Source organism: Semicossyphus pulcher, unplaced genomic scaffold (assembly GCF_022749685.1).
Source record: "Semicossyphus pulcher isolate SPU_LCO1_2020_fin unplaced genomic scaffold, fSemPul1.0.p SCAF_11, whole genome shotgun sequence".
In the NCBI taxonomy this organism is placed as follows: domain Eukaryota; kingdom Metazoa; phylum Chordata; class Actinopteri; order Labriformes; family Labridae; genus Semicossyphus; species Semicossyphus pulcher.
Window position 1 is genome coordinate 13201404 of NW_027211615.1, and position 12568 is coordinate 13213971.

A 12568-nucleotide genomic window follows, 5' to 3' on the forward strand; every position below is an offset into this window, starting at 1 on the left:
AGCTCGTCAGACAGTCGCAGTACTGCTGATTTTTTGTTTTGTTTTGCTGAATATTAATTTTAATCATCGTACATCCATTTTTTATTACAATTCGGTTATATCTTCAAATTTAGAATATACATTGACAGCCCTACTGGCGACCCCCCAAAACTATCTCAGGTCCCCTCAGGGGTCGCAACCCCCAGGTTGAGAACCGCTGGAATAGGCATACTTTCCTATGTAATTTTTCTCCTTACAAAATAAAACTATATTTAGAATACTTCATCTCAGTGTCTAAGCGTTGGTCAGAGTTGAGTGCTTAGAGGTACGGGCAGGTACATTTTGACATCATTCTCCAAACAGAAAACAGTGCTTAATGTTTAGGGCACTGCAAATGCATCCAATGGAAAAAAGTTAGTTCAACTTTTGTGTGGAAAAAACAGATTATTCAATTAGCCTCTTGAAATAATACAAAATAAAGTGTATTCCACTCTTTGGACAGAGCCGAACACAAAGACTGAGCTGCTGTATCTTGCTATCCTGCATTATTCTTCTCTAAGCTGCTTACAACCCAGTTGTGGTCTGATACCGAGATGAAATCTTGGAGAGGCGTGTCTCTGGACCCGGGAAGCGGTGGCCACTGATTGAAGAATAGAGCTCTTGGATGGAGGACGTGCTCTGGGGGTATCACACACACCCCAAAAGACGGCGGGACACAATGAGAAATCACAGCTCTTTCACTTTCCGTCCATCTGCCCGCCACGGAGCGTGCTCAGTGTGTGCCACTTGGCTTAATTCTGTCCCATCAGCCACCACAAAAGCCCCCCGATCCAATCGGAGGGGATCAGACCCGGGCCAAGACCATGAGACGGGGAGCCAAGGAACAGACCAGAATCAACAGCCCATTCTCCCAAGATCACACACACACACGCACGCACACACGCAGAAAATAAGGGGGCAAGAAGAGACACAGATATGGAGGAGAGAATGGCATGGATAGAAAAGCGAGTAATATTCCAACCTTAATTCTTTTAGTCTAACTAGTTCCAACTGTGCCTCCAGGGACGGATGAAGAGAGGATACAGAAGTCAAAGAGTGAACGAGAGAGGAAACGTTACCATATGTTACAGCTGGTACGCCTTTTTTTTTTAAAACAGGCCAGGAGATCAGGGTGGAGGGACGAGGACAGAAAAATGCTTTTCTCAAATACCACACATTCCCCCTGTCTCTCTCTCTCACGCGCTCTCTCTCTCTCTGACTGTTAATTGTGTGAGAGGAGGTCATCAGTAGCAGTGCATTAGAATAATGGAAATAGATGGCAGAGACCTACGGATGGCAACACAAGCCATCTTCCCTATTTGCATGGCTGTGTGCTCCGGGACAATTATGTCATTATCACAGACCTCTATGTGTGTGCGTGTATGTGTGTTTTTCTGTATGTGTGTGTGTGCTGGCTGACAGGTGGGCTAACGAAGCTGCTAAGTGCCAAGAAAATATGAACTCACACTTTCACTTTCATGGTTGCTTTTAAAAATCACTTTAAAAGTATGTTCTCTGTCTGTCCAGTGGTTTCTATTTAAATGCTTCTGTTTTAACTGGACAAAACTTAACATCTTTGTTGCAGTGATTCTTCCTAGTTTCTCTCCAACAAGGGGACCATTTGGGAACCTTAATGCACTTGTTTTGCTACCTGAAGCTAAAGTCAGAAGGTAGAGGGATTAGTTATTTCGCACATAAAACCTGGTAAAACCAGGTTTTACCAGGTGTAAGTAAGCAGTACTAGCAGGTTAATCTTTTTTAACCATTGAACAGAGCTAGGTAAAGGTATTCCCTGTTTCCCTGCGTCCCTTTTTCCCCACGCATAAGTAAGCTAACCTAAGCTAACGTGTTGCTTGTTGTAGCCTTAAATTTAACATAGTAATGGACTGCACTTATATAGCGCTTTTCTAGTCCTGCGACTTTTACACGACATATCACATTCACTCTTTCAGTCACATTCACACACTGACGGCCGAGGCTGCTACGTAAAGTGCCTATGAGTACTAATCCCATTCACACCGCTGGATATGCCACCCTAACTTGATAGTATCTCTAAAGCTCACTGTTTATTCTATACAAAAATAAAGGTGTAATAAACATATTTTGTGGTTTTACCAGGGGTTATGTCCGAATAAACTTTGCTAAGCTAATCAACCTAGCTTCTGACTTCAGCTTCAGGCAAACAAAACAAGTCCTTTAAAGTTGATAAACAGTCCACTTTCAGGGAGAATCACATCGACAAAGATTTGGAGTTTGCCTCAGTTAAAAGTGAATAATTTAAATAGAAACGACAGAGAGAGAGAGAGAACAAACTTTTAAAACCATCACACATTCACACAGTGATGGCAGAGGCTGCTAAAGACCTCAACTTTCAATCAGTACTAATCCCATTCACACTGCTGGCTATGCCACCAGGAGAAATTTGGGGTTCGGGTGGCTTGCCCAAGGACACTTCGACATGTAGACTTTAGCATTCAGGGAGCGAACCGTCAACCTTCTGATTGCGAGACGACCGATTCTGAACCACAGCCGCCCCACATATATTACAGCATCAATCTTCCCATGCTCCTGGCAAGGGATACAAAATTTTTATTCGTTGAACTCGTAACGCCAACTCCTTGTGCTATTAGTTTCCCTTTTGCGCCCCAATTTCACTCCAGAGGGTGAATTTTCTAAAGCTTTGGGTAACCCTTAAAAGTAGTTTGCCATGATCTTAACCCAAAGGCAGGGGAATTCCCATCTTAGCCTTCTGCCCATCACCTCGTGACCCTGCCAGGCTATATAGGGATCCAGACATGGCCCCTTCCTCTGCTTCCAGGATGCCGGTGAGAAAACCCCAGCAATGCTAAAGCAAATAGTCAAAACTCATCAATGACAACGTCGTCCCTCCTTCCTCCTCCAACTAAAACGAGTGTGGCAGGACCTCGTCAGGGACCCCAGACTTAAGAAAACACTGCAAAGGGAAGAGAGCAGCGACCTTTGACCCAAACAAGTGTCCTCTGCCTCCGCTGTACACGGCTGACACTTCCTGTACTCATCAAGATGGGGCAGAAAGGGGCCACCTGCTAACCATGCGCTGTCACCTCGCTATGGCGGATGCAGTTTGTGTGCTTCTGCTCTGTTCCTACTTAGGTGTGTTCCCACTGGAACGAGTACTAATCTATTGAAATCACCAGCAGCCAGGCGCTTTTCACTCCACTTTCCACACAGCGGGAAACATACAAAGTACATGTTTTGATGGAGGCAGCCAGAGCACGAATTTAAAAAATTAGTATTGACATGACAAATCTGAGCAGTTATGATCATAGACAACAAGAGGCCATTAAATCCATCAGCGGAGTCTTCAGGCTGTTTCGGTAGCGTCAGAGATGTTGGACAACATGCATTTATCTCACTAGCAGCCGGCATTGTGGAGAAAAGGTGCGAGGTCTTTTTTTTTCTGTGAAACCTCTTAGCGTCCCATAATCAGGAGTGATAATGTGTCTCATTCTATGCTAATGTGTGTGTTTTACAGCAATCAGGCGACAGGTGATGATAGCACACGCGCTGAGAGATGTTCTGCTGTGTTCATGCGAGGTGTGTGTGTGTGTTTGAGCGCGCGAAGTGTGGACGCAAGGCACCATTAGTGACTTCCCAGGTCCTCTTCAGGAATACAATGGGCGGCGAAATTGCTTTAATGGAAAAAGGCTAATGTGAGACGCACACACACACACACACGCACAACATGTACACGTCCGCACACACATGCACACACCGCCTTAGCAAATCACTCAAGCCAGTGAGAGGTAGAGAAAGGGAGGATATGATCACTTACACTTGAAAAAATAGAGATGGAGGAGAGGGAATAGACAGCGAGGAGAGAGTTGGCGCTGCTCTTCTTCCACTTACTTCTCGCTTCCACCCACTAGAGTCAGTAGTTTTCCAAAACAGAGGCAGAGATTCTCAAGTAAAGATACAGCGGGGTGTTTTTTACAACCTGTCTACCATCCTTAAACATGCAGGTTTGATTTGTGAAGAGAGACAGGAACGGAAAGAGAGGAGGAAGGGCTGTTTGGAGTTAGATGTAATGGAACCTGTCCTCTGCTGTTTCTTATGGTCGCTCATGTGCACTGTTTTTTCTGACGTGCATGCATGAGATGTTAACAGAAAAGTGTAAAGATGTTTAGCTCAAACTTAGTCACAGAAATTAGTAAAGGTTAAGATTTTTTTAATTACAACCTCCAAGAAAATCTACTTCCTGTTAGCAGCTGACCTGCAAGTGCATCATGGTCTAAACCAACCGAAAGCCTAATCAACCGAAGACAACTGATTAGCATAACTTTAACAAGCTACGCACGCTCTCTTTTCTTTGAGAGACAGGTCCACACACACACACACACACACACACACTCCTGCACTGCTCGGTAAGACGAGGCACGTCCCTCCTTTGCTTCTAAATGGTCTCATCTGTGCCCTGCTCAAGGCTGGCAAGGCCTGCAGCATCTGTTTGACTGCAGGCCATGCCATAAGGTGCCAGGACTCCAAGGATCCTCCGCGCTCCCTCAAGAACGCTGCTCTACGCCCTGCTCACCCCACCCTTCACCCCCCCTTCTCACCCCCTTTCACACCTCACCCTCAGACGTAGCGTCTACCTTGATCCAGTGAAGTAACTCCATGTTTCCCAAAACTAGCTCATCTTTATCCCGTAATCCATTACTTGTTCACCTGACTGATCAAAGTTACCTTTCCACATGGCTCCCCCTTTTCTTTATCTTATTTGCCTCCCCCTTCTCCTCTCCGCCTCTCCTCCACCGTCTAATGCCCCCTGTCAGGATGTGTGAGATGTTATCTACCTCCCTAATCTGCCGCCTATTCCCCCCCTTGCTCTCTCTCTCTTCCTCTGAACCTCCTCCTTTGCTCTCTCCCCCCGAGGGTGAGCAGTGAGATGTCGTCTGGCTGGGACTCTAACTTACGCTGTGTGTGTGTGTTTTATGTGTGTGTGTGTGTGTGGTAACAGAATGTGTCTCACAGCCAGGAAGACTCGCGCCTCGCAGGAACAGACAGATTAGCGGGTAGATATTTGCTCCCAGGGCGGCATTCAAGCTGCATTCCCAGGAACGTCTCCTTAACGAGCATCTCATTCCCCTCCAGGTCGCCCGCGGCAACACCACAACCCCAAACACAAGGAGGGGAGAGACCGATCTGATGGCACTCTCTGTTCTTTTTTCCTTAACTTTACTTTTCTAAGCGGGACAGTCAAATGCCTTTAGCGTGAGGTGTTTTAGCATGTGTGTGTTAGCGCTAACAGGAGCTCCTGCTGAGGCCTCTTTAACCCCGGACAGAGAGAGAGAGGATGGAGAGAGCAAGAGAGGAGAAAAAAGGAGGGAGAATAAAGGCCTTGGAGGAGATACAATCAGAGGGAAGGGGGGTCTTATGACAGAGGGGGTCGTCGGCTAACAAGCGGTGTGGAGCCACAGAAGGTGTGTGTAGCCGAGCGTGAGGAAACAGTTGAGACAGCGCAGGCCCACTGAGATGACCGTGGAGCTAATGCTATGTTAGTGAGCTGCTAACGGCATGCCTGGGACCCAGCGCGCCGCCCTTCCACACGGATCACAGAGGCCCACAGCACAACGAAAGGAGACACCTCAGGTCTGGGGGGGAGGTATTACTAGTGACACGTCTTTTGGGCACCGGTTGGGACTCCTTTACCATCTGAGCCTCGCGCATCATCGTGACTCACACGCAGACATGCCGGTTACATAAAGAGACGCCTAAATGTAATGTGGCGGGGAAGGTGAGGCAGACCAGCGCTCAGAGCAGGAAAAATAACCGACACTTCCAGTCGAGGTATACAGAGGATGCTTTGTGCAGCAAGGCACCTTGGGTAATTTGACTTGAGAGGAGTTGAGACATCTCTCAGGCATTTAGGCTGCGTTTAGCATCTCTCGCTTTTCCCTTGAGACTGTCCTGTACACTTTTAAGAGCAAACATTAGCACTAGCATCATTCAAATCAACCGTACAATCAAACATGTATGTTGTCTTTACTACAGTGAAGGAGCTGTAGCTATCCAGCTAGCTAAAGTGTTGCTAGCTAAACGAGAGTCACAGTAAGATTTAACATCTTCATGCAAAGAGTGAAAACTGTTACAGGCTTTCAAAACTGTGACAAACTATCACCATGTTGTTTGCTATGTGTTTTCACAATGTAACTGCATGTCAGTAAAACTTTTTAATTACAACAAATTATTTTTCAACGCAAAAATATGTTTTTATCATCAAGTTTTAAGTGTAACTATAATCTTTTTTTTAATGTACTTACGTCATCGTCTGTGGTGTTTACAGCGTGGACTGTAGTCAAAACAAAAAGCCATGTGGTCAGATTCAGCTAGCTTCCTCAAAATGACAAACAGGAAGTGACCTATGTCTTTAAGCATGAAAAACACACGTCAAAATAAAAGTCCATCCAACATTATGCCTAAAGGGTGACACACCAAGAGAAAGCCTGAGTTTCAGATTGAATCCTAGATTACAATGAAACAACAGACAATGGCCTTCATTTGTGTTTGTGTTTCTTGGTCTTAAACAGGTGGCAACCACAGACTGTATAAAAAGATGGACGACATGACAGCTCCAGGTCATAAAGCTCGCTTCCTCCACGTTAACAGATGAGTCAAATTATAAAATCAACATACATGCCAAATAAATGTTTCTCAAACGTGCTTTCTGTCATTATAGTTAGTTCTTATCATGCTGATTTACGTTAAGTGTTCATTTTTCTGACAAGTTTATTTTTAATTTGTTATTTGAGGCTGTAAAAAGGATGATTGACAGCTCTGTTGACAAATACGTCTCCTGTAGCCGATCTGTTCTGGATTAGCAGAGTGGAGGAGGATCGTTTAGAGGAGACGTAACTCAAACAATCACTACAGTCATTGAAGTTTCCATATCTGTGATCAATTTGTGGAGTGCCTATGTTTTTTTGTTTTATTTTAAGTGGACGGCTTACACTGGTCTGGTCTCGGTCTTGACTCGGTCTCAGTTTAGGTGACTAAAACACACTGTTCTCGATACACTAACTTAATGCTATGTTCCTTCACTTTACATTTTTTTTGTAGGGTCATACTTATCTTATTAGCTCTGTACATATTTTTTAGGATACACTTGTTTACTTACTTCTTTTTATATGCCCTTTATTGTAATGTTGCACTATCCACTTTGCTGCTGTAACACTGTAAATGTCCCTGTTGTGGGACGAGGATTACCTTATCTTATCTGATCTTATACTTGAAAATAAGATCACTTTTTCTTCCTGCCTAATCATAAGTATTATAATTATTTCATTCATTTATTGTAAAAAGGACCATGTACAGTGTTAAATATAGATGTGACCATTCAATGCAACGTACCACAGTTAGCTTAAAGCTAATTTTCATCCACAGTTCCTCGGCAGGTCACGAAACTCTGAATACCTTAAGACAGGAAAGAAAACCCCTGAAATAAAAATATGAATAAAACCAACACAAAAACAAAAACATGAATTCATTTTCATTTTCATTTACGTGATTTGAAAATTAATATTAATTGTTGTTTCTTGTTTGTTTTTTTAATCTTTTTGGGAGTATTTTCATGTTATCCAGTTATCGGGTCTGTTGTTCTTTTTCTCTCAGCTGTACAGGTTTGGTTCTGTGTCCTGTTGATTATTCATGGCATTATGTCCTTACTCAGCTATATAGATTTAATTGAATACAAATTCAGAAAAAAGACGCTAAAAACATTTATTTTGTAAATTTACTGACAGGACTTCTCATATTCTCAAGGGTCAAAGGTCACACATGTTAACCAGGTACTCTCATATGTTTCCACTGACCTCTCAGTGACTGTTGTGCTGTTTTGCATTACAGTAAGAAGCCATAGAGCTAATAAAGGTGCACCAGCACACTGTAGGTCAACGACCTATTAGTACTATCACCGAACCCTTCAGGCTGATTTGTGATTAATTTCGGGGTTGTGTTCACAGACACTGATATCTACTGAAACTGATTTTTCATCACTACTGCAGAGCTCCGTTTTTTTCAGCGTACTAGACGTAAGAGTGGAGGTAAGAGACAGAGCTGCTTTATCCGATGTGATCAGATTAAGGCGAGAGACGGCCAGAGGCAGCAGTGACAAGTAGTGTTAGAGCAGTTCATTAAGGGCAGAGCAAGAGGAGATTTAATTAGACCTTTATTTTTAACTCAAACTGACCACTTTAACATTTTGTAACTTCATGATATATGTGTAGATTTTCTGCACAAGTGGATATGTTGGGCCTTTTTCTGAGACACAAATAACAGCCCATTTTATGAGATGTTTAAAGACCCCTCCTTCAGTGAAAATCAAGTGTTTAACCTTGTAAACATCTCCATGTGGTGTTCTTCATGTGCTACAAGACATATCAGGAACAACATCAGCAGTCATCTCCATGGCTGGGCCTGTCTGCTTTTAAACTGCAGTGTACCAAGGACAGGCTGAACAACACGTTTTCAGATTGGCAGGTTTGAGACGTCACAAACCTAAGGAGCCAATCCCGTTAATGGACGGGGTAATGCTATGCATATCATTATGTGTAACCTATGGCAACCACTTTGGCGATGCGTGAGCCAGCTGTAACCGTCATTGTAATTTATGCAAACTCACTACTGACTACTAACATTAACGTTACTACGACTAATTACAACATTTCAAGCAAGCTAAGTTTCAACAAGTCGCCACTTAACGATGGCAGAGACGTGTTTTGTTTTCCGCTGTAAAGTGGGCGGGGCCTATACAGATGCAGGAATTTTTAATGAGGGAGAAGGAGGAGATGCCTTGGGAGGATTTTCACAAGGTAATTAAATATATTTTGCAGAAAAACATATCAGACACAATTTATTATTTCAAGAGCATTTTATACGTCTTAAAACATGACAGGAGCTGCTCTTTAAGGCAACACAGCTGGGCTTTGGGAGGTAACTGAGTGGTTTTGTAGAACTGAACAGCAGTGGGTTTTGTTTATGGCTCTGCTTCTTCTTCTGTGTATTGATACTGTTTGGTCATGATCCCTTCCATATGAAGACACTGGACACCAGCTGCTGCTACAAAACAGCTTTTACCGCTATATAAAGTAGATGAAGAGGGAAAGAAAAGAACAAAACCTACTTTAAAAAATATTACCAAATTTAAGGAAAGTGCAACATGCAGTCGATTTATTGTCACAAATATGTTGAGACATTATATAAGAAAAATAAAGTATTCCAGACACACAACCTTTACCTGTTTTAAAGTGTTATTCACCTGTGTCTTCATGTGATGTTGCCCTTAAAGCCTGTGTGTGTGTTTAGTAATAAGGATGTGTGCGTGTTTGTGTGTAGGGGGGTAATGAAGAGGCATTGTGTCTCCTCATAATGACATCATGGCTCTGACAGAAGCTGGAGAAGATGCCCGGGGTCTCTGAGCGGAACTCTTCAGCTTGGCGCAAGTGTGAGTGTGTGTGTGAGTGTGTGTGTGTGGCCGTCCCTGGGCCATACGAGTCCTCCTGGGCTTTGTGAACGAAAGTCAAACCGTCAAAGACAAAAACAAAACCTGACCAACAGCAATATGAAGCAGAGGGCAGGCCATTTGGCTGCTGCCCGCTCGCTGCAGCCTCTGAGTGGAAGCAATGGGCACGAGGAGAGAGAGAGAGAGAGAGAGAGAGAGAGAGAGAGAGGTGGGAAAAGACTGTAGAGAAACAGAGAGGGAGGTCCAGGAAGTTGCAGAAGAGGTTCAGGGGTCAATTCAGCCTGCAGGCCCGGGTGACGCTTTCAGGGCTCAGAACGAGGGGCTCATATTGCATCACGGGAGTCCTTGGTGTGTCCTCTTCATCTTGCCTCTGACCAGACGGATCCTTCCCTGTGGCTTTGTACACACAAAGACACGCACACACATTTGTTTCAAACACATGCACCTTGGTTCTTTGTGTGGACGGAGTCAAACAGTAAGTGGTGGAAGAAGTATTCAGATGCGCCTACTTAGGTAAAAGTGAAGTATTATAACAAGCAAAATCCATTAAATGTAAAAGTACTTGCTGAGTGAAATATTATTTCATACTATAAAATAGCAATTAAGCAATTCAAAACCATTTTCCTGTTGTAGCTCATCAAGGTGGAGCTGGTTTAAAGTTATAGTTCAACTTTTCTGGACATGTGCTTGAGGTGAATTTTTGCTGGGCAGTAAAGTGAGTTGATATCTCTCATGTGTCTCAAGTGTCTGTTAGTTTTAGACTATGGCTAGCTGCTTGTTAGCTTATTATAGCATATTAACCTTTTTTTTTAAAAAAGGTTATTTTTTGCTGGACAGAAAACATGAGAAGAAAAAAGTGTGGGGGTGACATGCAACAAAGGGCCAAGGACAGGAGTCGAGCCTGCAACCGCTGCATCGAGGACTGTAGCCTCCGTGTGTGGGGCACCTGCTCGACCGACTGAGCTAAACCAGCGCCCCAGTTTAGCTTATAAACTGTAAGCAAGGGGAACATCTAGCCTGACTCAGTCCAGTGCGTACAACTCAGACATTTGAAAGGTGACAAGAGGCCCCAACAAGTCTCCTAGTAAAAACTTTAACGATGTACTATTACCTCGAAACTGTATTACTTTAAAGGTTTAAAATGTGTTTAGTTACTTTCATCACTGCCGTATAAGTCCTTTTTTGAGAGTTAAGCTGAATCCAATTAGGGGCATATCGTAATATTAAGAGAATAAAGTCGTTATTTTAGGCCATTGTTTGCCTATATGTTATTATGAAGGGGAATGTCAGAAGAGCAGCCCAGAACATGTGAGATCTCCTACGTAGTAATGCGCAATTGTGCTCATTAAACTGCTTTATATGACATACTTTAGTATAGGTTTCACAAATACGAAATACTTATTCTTTTGGGCACATCAGCACCACATTGTCATAGTATCAGGACTCTGAAAAGTGATGATATTTAAAAATGACTCGTGGTCATTTTTGCGCAGGCGGCTGCTCTTCTGATATTCCTCTTCATAATAACTTAAAGGCTAACCATAGCATAAATTTACAATGTGATAATTATAACCTCAGATTTTTTGTTTTGTTAACGTGGCCTCAATACTCCTTCGTTCAATATGATCAGACAGTAGTTAAGCCAACTTATTGTGAATGTTTAAAACAAGTTCTTTTTTAAACATTTCTAGAGTCATGTAAGTCAGAGATCATATTTGATCAAAGATTCAAAGATGTGTAGAGGCAGGCTCTAAAGGGAATTAAAATGTATTTCCTGTCCGTCAGCAGCTGAGGCACTCTTGTGCCCTGCAGACTTGACGTGATGACATTGAACACATCGCAAGAGCATGGATTTTAGGGTTTCTATCCTACGTTGTCTACCTCCATATTAGACGAACTTCAGCCATCAGGAGGAAAATGGATTCAATTTAAGCAGCTAAAATGTGCTTGGAGGGATTGTTCAGCTATTGTGCTCACATTGAAGGCACATCTCACATGTACACTGAGTAAGATTGACAGGTTTCTTCTCTGAGCTGAAGTGATCCTCTCGCCCTGAGTGAGTGTGTAATGAGAGACAGGTCTTATGACGAGCACTAATCAGCCCAGACTCTCGACCCCGTGGCAGCGAGGCTGACACGAGGGGATACACCCCGACACTGCTAACAACTCCCCAGACCTGCATGTGTGTGTGTGTGTAAATGAGCATGTGTCATTTCAGGTAATAAAGACGTGGCAGGAATGAGTTCAGCTTCAGTTCAATCCGGCTCAGTTCTACTGCTGTATATGGTCCCCTCTTTGATAGGTAGACATGACTCAAGCCTGCAAGTACTGTCTTTGCACCTTCGTTAAAAACAATTAAAAACACATTTTAAGTCATATTATGGTATAAGACTCAAGAGAGTATATTTTCTGTTCTTTTTTATTTTAATGGATAGAAACAGAAGTCCCCTCTTGGCTAGAGTAACATGATAGTCCACTGTTGGTAAGTATGTGTGCGTGTGTCAGGCGTCAGGAGCATGTGTCATTTCAGGTGAAGACGTAGGAATGAGTTCAGCTTCAGTTCAGTCAAGCTAAGGTGTGAATTGTCTTCAAATTGTTAAAACAGTCTGATATTAAAATGTTATTTGAGGATTTTAAAAAATATGTTTTAAAGGAAGAGAACAGTATTGAACCAAAAAGTCAACTTCCTTGATTTTTAGGTGTGTAAAGAAGCCAAAGTCCCTCCAAAATACAAATAATGTACGATGAAACTTTACCTTCAGCAGAGATTACACAGGTCCTACTAACGAATAGGCTTGTCCATTTCTGCTAACAGAAGCAATAGTAAGATTTTTTTTAAATATGCTAAGTTGCTTCCCAAATACAACTCACACATCTGTATGCTAGCTAAAAATAGGCTCCAGCCAGCAGCTGGCTATCTTAGCTTATCTTAAACACTCCAAACAGGGAGAAATAACTAGCCTGGCTAATGGTTAAAAAAATCTGTTTAACAAAAACTCATATATACACTACGTACGCTATATTTTCTTATTTAAATCAGTACAAAAAACATAA